Source organism: Ornithodoros turicata, chromosome 1, assembly GCF_037126465.1.
Source record: "Ornithodoros turicata isolate Travis chromosome 1, ASM3712646v1, whole genome shotgun sequence".
Classification (NCBI taxonomy): domain Eukaryota; kingdom Metazoa; phylum Arthropoda; class Arachnida; order Ixodida; family Argasidae; genus Ornithodoros; species Ornithodoros turicata.
In genome coordinates, this window is record NC_088201.1 from 138,037,144 (window position 1) to 138,043,889 (window position 6,746).

The window sequence follows — 6,746 nt, forward strand, 5'->3', positions numbered from 1 at the left end:
TGGTTGTCCTTCCTGGAGAGCAACATGCACTGCTATAATGTGCTTTATAATGCTGCAAGCACACATGGCTTCATTCATGCAATCTCAGCACAAAGCTTACCTACAGGAGAAAATCAGCTCTTGTATGCTCCGTTATTCTGTCGGTACCTGCAGTTCTTCAAGAAGGAATGATTCAGTCTCCTCCATGCTGGAAATCGTTGGAGCCGGCTGTTGTTGCTTTTTATGAGCAGGATTTCTTAGGCACTGAGAAGAGAAAACGGAATGTGAAGTAAACGTTTCGCATTGCATTCAGACGCAAAATATGGAAACTTATACTTGCTGACATTAAGATGTCCCCCCCCCTTTCATGTCTAAAGTAACTCGTACGTGAAGACATCGATGTTGCAGCTTACATTTGTTCGTCATCTGTGAAAAAAGAACAAAACAAGAACGTGTAACATACACCTACCGACATGAAGAATTATGGCGCCCTCAATAAAAGGCGTGAATATCATATTCCGCACACAACAACAACAAAAATAACAAGAATCACGAGCACAACACAATACCAACTGCATGGACGCAACATTGCTTTTGCTGCCGTGCCTGACGTACCAACCGAATGGTTGTAGTCGTTGTAGTAACCGACATTACGAACACGACAGCGTCTGCTTTTCCCCTGAAGGGTGACTAATAGCAAACACGATTTCCCTATTCTAAGCAATGTATGCGAAGAAGCCCAAACTATCACTCCATTACCGGAGTATTAGCTACAACAGACTTCCAGCACTACGAGAACAGAAACTGCAGTGTACATATACCAACGCTTCAACAGGACCGTAATGCAGGCCAAGAGAAAGGCGAACGACGGTTGCCACGGCGTCCGTCAACACTTTGAAACGTTCTTGCGCTGTTCCTGCTTCAAAGCAATAACGGTGTGGGCGAACAGTCGAGTTGGACGAGCCCTGCTTCCAACTTCTGTATCTAGGTTCTTCTGCGGGGCTACCTGACTGCTGCAAAACATACTCCGACTCTCCGCAACGGAGACCGCCTCAGCGACCATTTTTGTTTCGTTTGACCGAGCAGCCCTGTTAAAGCAGGTCTACAAATGGTTCTGTAAAATTTTACATCAACGGTTCATGTAAATATGTCTGTTTTTCAACGAAATTTCTTGGAGTGCAGACGGGGTGCTTCGGAACTTCTTGGGAGCTGGCGGGCCCGGATGCTTCAACTGTTTTGATGCGCGTTTAGACTCAGGAGTGAGATGGTGCACCCTTGTTTCATCGCACGTGATGACCCGATTACGGAACGGCTGTCCTTCAGTGTCGAAACGGTACCTTAGCTCTTGGGAGATTTCCAGTCTTCTCTGCCGGTCAAACACGGACAGCTGGCTCGGGACCCAACGGGCACTAACTTCCCGAAACTGGAGGTGTTCATGAATGATAGTGTTCAACGTTCCCACAGAAAAGTCCATCTTTCGAGACAGTTCGAGACAGGTTATCCGTCGGTCCTTGAGGATCAGGCGGACCACAAGTTGGATGTTCTCAGGAACTCTGACACTGGGCTCTGAGCCGGCCCGGCCGGGATCGTCCTGCACTGATGTACGGCCGTCTCGGAACCGTTTGCACCACTCAAATGCTTTGCTGCGGCTAAGTGTATCGTGGTCATACTGAGCGTGAAGTCTTCTGTGAATTTCAGATGACTTTACGCCTTCATTCACGAGAAACTTCATGACAATTCGCTGTTCGATGTGGGCGCTCACCTCGTTGTCGGCCATCTTGTCCAGCACGTGTCTTCTGTTTTGCACAAACTTTGGACCACCACGTGGTGCATGCGGAGGCCTGTCGCCTGTGAAAATGACGAAAAAGAAGTAGCGCGGGCCATTTGTACACTCAGGAGACAGAAAGTCCCGGTTTCACTTGAACACCCCTCTTACGTTTCCACCGGCAATTCGCATGAACCTTCAACAGGTAATCCCTAACCCTCTAAATACCACGCCAATGATAACGACGATGCCCAGAAGAAGAACAGGCTCTGTTCGGAATATCGGCGGCTGTCGTCCTGAGGCAACTGCCTTCATCCTTCCATAACGGTTCGCTGGATTTTCTATCCATCTATAAACGATTACAAGCATACCAGAAATGCCCAAGAGAGCCAGGCATTTCGTTAAATGCCCAGAGACGCGTCTCTGGCATACACTCTTAAAAATGAACTTCACGACATAGCACGCTCCTAGCCAACCATCATCTCGAATAATATCGTTATCTGCCCTGATTGGCTGAAAACAGGAAGAGTACGCCGTTTTGTGACACTTATGCTGTTCATAATTGTCACAAAAAAGGCGTACGCCTCCCGTTTTCAACAAATGAAGGGAGGGAACGTTATCATTCGGGATAATGGTTGACTAGGAGCGTGCTATGTAGGGAAGCTCTGTTTTTAGAGTGTAGGCACCGACCGCGGGGGGCTTGGGGGCCTCAGGTCCCAACCAGAACATTCCCGGGGGGGGGGGCAGCCCCCTCCAGTAAGTCTACCCAGCTGGCACTCAAGATGAGCGTTACGAGGGACATACGGAATGCCGTATGCTTCAGGCAAATGAACCTGACAGTCTTGTCAAAATTTGCCTAATGACAAGGAATCCTACACACTAAAAACTGAACTTCACCGCATAGCAGGCTCTGCGTCAACCACTGCCACGAATGATAGGGTTATCGCTTCTGATTCGAAGAGAGAGAGGGGGGGCGTACGCTTTCCGTGTCAATTTGGATATATGATAATTGACACAAAAAAAGCGTACGCCTCCCTCCCTCCCCGAATCAGAACCGATAACCCTATCATTCGTGGCAGCGGTTGGCGAAGAACGTGCTCGGCGGTGAAGTTCAGTTTTTAGAGTGTTGGCATCCCGCGCGACCTTCGTGCATGCAGCGGAAATTTCGTCGGTTGCTAAACTTCGGAAAAAAACATTTTCAAGCTTGTGCTCATGGAATACCTGCTGCTCAATGCATACAAGATAGAATTTTGTCTGCAAATTAGTTCCATTTGGCCTTACGTCGAACCTTCAGCGCCGAGCATTTATATTATACACCTGACAACGTTTTGCTGGAAGCAGAACCTCCCAAATGCGAACTGGCATTAAATTACTTTCCGTTCCCTGGCCAGTTTATTATTCACTTTAACGGTACAAGTAGCTCTGTTTCAAAGCTGGAATCCCACCGTGAACCATTCGAATCCGACTCACAAACGGTCCCCGTGTTGGCGGGGGACTTGAGCACGGAGCAACGTCTTTTTACTGTTTTTTTTTTTTTCGTGTGAAAGACTATTTTACAGCTATAACCGCTGACGCAGAGGGGCGATCGACGAACCGCGTAATAAAAAAAGAGGAAAAAAGCGCTCTAGCCAGTGAGCCACGCGAGCTGAGCCACGTTCGTTCCTCGTCAATGAGCGTCGTTTGTTGCCCACTTCACCTGGAATCCTTGAACTGAGTCTTCCCAATGGGCATCAGACGAAGATGAACCATGTCGAGGCAGGAACGCTGAAGAAATTACGATCGCCTTTGTGTATCACGGCCCGCATCTGTGAGGAAGAACTAGGCAAGAACACGAGTGGATGGGACCGAAAGGTTCTCCCGGGAAGAAGGAGGTGGGAGAGAGCGAAGTCGCGGCACCAGGTATGGAAGTAACTAACGGTTAATCTAACCCACTGGGTTCTAGACCGATAGCGATTGACTTTACGAAGCTATACCGTCACTTTTTGGGACGGCCTTTCGTCATTTAAGTAGAGCCGAGGTGTAGAGTCCTGTACGAACCGCGGGTGACCCGCACGTTGTTGCGGGTGGCGGGTGTACGTTTTCGGTGTCGTGTGGGTAGCGGGTCGGGTGCAGGCGCTATTGTTGACGGCGGAGCGGGCAGCGGGTCGGCTGTGGTCGACGAATTTTACCAAACACCATTATAAAGGACTCCCGAGTTGCTCATGTTAAAACCGAAACCTGCGGCGACGGTCATGGCATGGAATGCGTGCTGCGCCCCCTCCTCCTCCACATTGCGTCAGACCTTCTGTTTAGCGAGCACGGGGAACGCGTCCGTATGTCCATCCTTGTCCATGTCGCGCTGCGTGTCATCATGCCTCAATCCACAAACCAACACGCATTTCCACACTGCCCCCTGAGCTGGTGTCGTGCGGGAAGCCATACACAGACACATATATATAATCATTATGCACAGACCAGGGAGTGCTCTCACTTAACGCGTCAAAGTCCATCGCGTTGTGAGTAGCGGGACGGGTGTTGGCGAGCCTTCGAAAAAAATATATATATGTATATGCGGGTTGCGGGCGGATGCGGGTCAGATAATTCCCACCCGCGCTGGACTCTACTAACGTGCTTTAAGTCCAAGAAATGTTCGGCAGACTACGGCAACGACATTTGTATCAGCGGAAGTAGCGGGGAGGCGGCGGTAGCCATCACACAATGGCCAGCGTCAGTTGAGATTAAGTTTGTGCAGCTTGCCTCATTGCTTTGTATCAGTGCAACTTGTCTCGAGTCGGTGCCGCCATCGGGCTGTGTCGCCGATGTACCGTTGCCTTAGTTTATCGACATTTTTGTTGATGGTTCCTTCCTTGCACATGTTGCACTGCCCACCAATTATGTCTTGAATTTCTCGCCCAGATGTTCCGGACGTAGAACCAGCGCACGGAGTTAGAACGCCAGATATCCAGCCAGTGGCAGCCGCAGGTCTGTCCCAGGCATCAGCTGTCCAGTCGGCGTGCGCAGCGCCGGTATCCGAACGGAGAGAGAAAGCAACACCGCACAGAGACGAAGTCAACTTTGGATTGATGGTTCTCATAGTAACCCTGTTAATTCTGCTGGCCGGAACCATTATCCTGGTGTTCATCGAGAGGAGTTTAATGTCTCAGAAAGCGACGGAATCTGTCAACAATTATACAACATCCTGACGCCTCGAAGACGCTTTACCTTGCAGTTATTGCTCCACATGTGAGTTAAGCAGGCCCGTAAACGAATAATTATTATTCTACATATTTGGACTTGGGAAAGTATGAGATGCTTTTCTTCAGGATCCACCACTTTTCAACCTACCAGAAGTAAAGAATGTGTGGTGCCATAACTGCCACACACGTGCGAGCGACGTTCATCAACACAAGAAAAAAAAAACAGAATTCGGCGCGGGAAATGGACAATGGTGGATGCAACATGTGTTCAAGGCAAGGGAAGTTAGTAAGACGAGCACCAAAGACATTGACTCCTACAACCTATATGTAGCAGCTGACTCCTTCAATTGAAATATGTGTGGGATATGTCAAAGACAAAAACCGTGCATTGTGTCCATTTCTAAAGAGAATAATCGGTCCTGTCAGCAAGCCCAAACAGGTATCACTCTATATACTATACTATATAGATGCGATGATAAAGAATGTTTTCCTATGTTCCCTATTCCTATTTACTTCATTATGTTTTCCTATGTATATGCAATGCACATAACAAATCAAATAAATGAAATAAATAAATGAGCCATTTGGGCAGCACACCGAGCGTGTATGCGGAGTTCCAAATGTACTTACCAGACTGGACAATGCTCCTAGCTAGGCTAGTGTATGTATGTAAAATGTATTTGCGTGTTTTAGTTTTGGTTTTTGTTAACGCTTTTCTGCCCCCGTTGAGGATACTGCAAATACATCCTGTTGGTGCAAAATTTTTCACGCGCCCTCACAGAGGAGCAAAAAGTGACCCAGTGAGTCAATACCGGCTAAAACCTCCCGAAAAATGTAGATGATCAAGCATACGTGTATTGGTACGACATCGAAACAAAAGTGCATTCATCGTTGGAAATCCTCACCTGGACTGCACAAGGTCGGCAAGTGTGTCGAACAAATATCAAGATTATGTTGATTGTATTCCATGACTGGAGGGGGGGGTATTTATCATGAGTTCGTTCCACGTGAGCAGATTGTCTGCGCGCAGTTCTTGCGACTGACTACCCAGTCGCCGACAACGGGACTCGAGAACACAGTTTCTCGATCGAACTGTCATGTGCATCTCTCGCGAGTTTCGTGACTCCGTGAAACGTCCTCTGCCCCTTCCACATGAACGGCCTTTATTGTCACAACCATGTGGGGCTCCAGGCATGATTACTGCTGTTCTTCGTGAGCATCCTGAAACGTTTGAAGGAGGCTGAAGAGGCTAGATGAGTGGGAGAATAAGACCTTGCTGCTCCACCATGAGATCCACCCGTTCGTGGCTCCTTGTTCGTAAATTATGGCTAAACGTCTCTTGTCCTGCACTGATCTCGCCAGGGGCCCTATTCCGAGCCGCTGTCGAGCGCCAGCGACGGTCTCTCATCGGTGGAAGGCGATTACGAGCACCGGAAGCGACACCTGCCACTTTTGGTATACCCATGTCACTTTTAACGGCGGTGCGCTTGGTTTGTTGACTGTCCATAGAGGTTAAGATGTCTGGGAACGAGACGCCGCGCTCTCAGCCAATAGTGCAGCAGGAGGAGAATCATGTGAAATGACATTTGCTTTGGAAGCAGACGACGACGCGTTGACGATGGAGAAGAAGTCTCGCGCTCAACGCACGAATAATATGAAATGGTGTTGCAGTTCATGGTCGAGTAGCGCAATTTATTCACGGGCATTTTGCTGGCGGCCTACACGCAATTAGACAAAAAAAAAAACGTGGACAGAATTAGTCGGAGTATTAAATTCCCGGCGAAAGAGCTGTCAGGACGGTTGACAAGTGGAGAAATGTAAACTTT

The 6,746-nt window shown here is 48.6% G+C and overlaps 1 long non-coding RNA gene across 1 annotated transcript; it reads left to right on the plus strand.

Annotated features, from left to right (window-relative positions):
• Positions 1 to 3,379: 3,379 nt before the first annotated feature.
• LOC135369788 (uncharacterized) lies at positions 3,380 to 5,520 on the plus strand. The gene is made up of 2 exons (XR_010415124.1): positions 3,380 to 3,643; positions 4,640 to 5,520. It is a non-coding gene; the product is annotated as an uncharacterized LOC135369788 (long non-coding RNA).
• Positions 5,521 to 6,746: the final 1,226 nt, after the last annotated feature.